The following is a 2,500-nucleotide window of genomic DNA, read 5'->3' on the forward strand; positions in this document are numbered from 1 at the left end:
ATTGATGTTCTGGTAACATATGGTGGTGGATCATTGATGTTATGCGGCTATTTTCTTTCCACTGGTCCTGAGGCCCTTGTTAAGGTCAACGACATCATGAACTTTACAAAGTACCAGGACATTTGACCAAATACCAGGTTGCGTCTCTCAGGAGGCTGACACTTTGCCGCAAGTGGATCTTCCAGCAAGACAATAATCCCAACCACACATCAAAATCAACAACGAAATTGTTAATTGACCACAAAAATCAACATTTTGAAAGGGCCATCTCAGTCTCCGGACTTGAACCCCATTGAAAACCTGTAGTTTGAATTGGAGAGGGCAGTCCGCAAAGAGCAGACGAAGGATATCAAGGATGTGGACAGATTCTGTATGGAGGACTGGTCTAACCCCCCCCCCCCCCCCAATGTACTGCTCATCTATATCAAGGATGTGGAAAGATTCTGTATGGAGGACTGGTCTAACACCCCCCCCAATGTACTGCTCATCTATATCAAGGATGTGGAAAGATTCTGTATGGAGGACTGGTCTAATTCCCCCCAATGTACTGCTCATCTATATCAAGGATGTGGAAAGATTCTGTATGGAGGACTGGTCTAATTCCCCCAATGTACTGCTCATCTATATCAAGGATGTGGAAAGATTCTGTATGGAGGACTGAACTGTGTCTGTGTCTAGCAGCAGCGCGCCAGAGAGCAGAGGGCCCCTGCTGGACAAGAACGATACTGATGACATGTGTGTGTGTGTGTGTGTGTGTGTGTGTGTGTGTGTGTGTGTGTGTGTGTGTGTGTGTGTGTGTGTGTGTGTGTGTGTGTGTGTGTGTGTGTTTGTGTGTGTGTGTGTGTGTGTGTGTGTGTGTTTGTGTGTGTGTGTGTGTGTGTGTGTGTGTGTGTGTGTGTGTGTGTGTGTGTGTGTGTGTGTGTGTGTGTGTGTGTGTGTGTGTGTGTGTGTGTGTTTGTGTGTGTGTGTGTGTGTGTGTGTCTGTGTCTGTGTGTGTGTGTCTAGCCGGGGCGCCTAAGAGAGGCAGAGAGACAGTTTATACCCCCTGCTGGACAAGAATGATACTGATGGTGTGTGTGTGTGTCCGTCTAGCTGAAGCGCCTAAGAGAGGCAGAGAGCCAGTTTATGCCCCTGCTGGACAAGAACAAGAGGCTGAGCAGGAAGAATGAGGAGCTGGCCCACGCATTCAGACGCATGGAGAACAAACTACGCTTCATTACAGAGGAGAACATGGAAATGGTAGAGCACACACACACACACACACACACACACACACACACACACACACACACATATGCACGCACACACACACACTCACACACACACACACACACATACACACACACATACACACACACACACACACACACATATGCACGCACACACACACACTCAACAACACACACACACACACACACACACACACACACACACACACAGTTGTCAGTGTTTTTTATTGGTCCTGTGCAGTTGTAAATCAAACACATACATGTGTATACACCAAATGTGTTTTCAATTTCAACGTATTTTATAAGAAATAGTGAATCCTGCAAGGGTGCCGATATATATCACTGCACCTGTGAACACTGGCTACCTTGAACACAGTACAATAATCTCTTGTGACAGAGAGATAACAGAACACTGACTACCTTTATAAAAAGGGTGGGTATAATCCTGAATGCTGATTGGTTAAAACCGCATTCCAGCCGGTGTCTATTCCACAAGTTACCACCGGCTAAGTCTATGACGTTAAAATGCCTATTTACTCTGTTCCATCTGACTGCGCCATCCACTGTCTCATCAGCCCAATCCACTGTCTCATCAGCCCAATCCACTGTCTCATCAGCCCAATCCACTGTCTCATCAGCCCAATCCACTGTCTCATCAGCCCAATCCACTGTCTCATCAGCCCAATCCACTGTCTCATCAGCCCTATCCACTGTCTCATCAGCCCAATCCACTGTCTCATCAGCCCTATCCACTGTCTCATCAGCCCAATCCACTGTCTCATCAGCCCTATCCACTGTCTCATCAGCCCAATCCACTGTCTCATCAACCCAATCCACTGTCTCATCAGCCCAATCCACTGTCTCATCAGCCCTATCCACTGTCTCATCAGCCCAGCCAGGCAATTTATGAACTTGATCTCCACTATAAAAAGCATCTAGACATTATCTCACATGTCTTTTAGATTAACGTTTAACAGCAGTGGTTTGTATAAACCTTCCTGTCTGTCTCTCCCACATTTGCAACATTGTTTCAATATTTAAATTCGATCTCCAGCTGTCCCGTAGTAATGAACGAGTCTGGAGTCGGACGAGACAGACAGACAGCGTTTCTCAGCCAGTCGAAATCATGAATCAGCTGGCATCATTTTATTGGTTTTTATGGATATATAAAAAAGAAATGTAAATTGAAAAAGGTCAAACGAAACGAAGTGCAGCTATTTTGTAGTCTTTCCATCTTCAGTTTGAAGTGATTGTGTTAGCTGTGTTGTTGG

General features: G+C 45.8%; 1 pseudogene; it reads left to right on the forward strand.

Annotated features, from left to right (window-relative positions):
• Nucleotides 1-1,092: 1,092 nt before the first annotated feature.
• The window catches only part of LOC115122227 (janus kinase and microtubule-interacting protein 3-like), a 21,283-nt pseudogene continuing 19,875 nt past the window's right edge, over nucleotides 1,093-2,500 (forward strand).

This window comes from Oncorhynchus nerka, unplaced genomic scaffold (assembly GCF_034236695.1).
Source record: "Oncorhynchus nerka isolate Pitt River unplaced genomic scaffold, Oner_Uvic_2.0 unplaced_scaffold_2085, whole genome shotgun sequence".
Lineage (NCBI taxonomy): Eukaryota > Metazoa > Chordata > Actinopteri > Salmoniformes > Salmonidae > Oncorhynchus > Oncorhynchus nerka.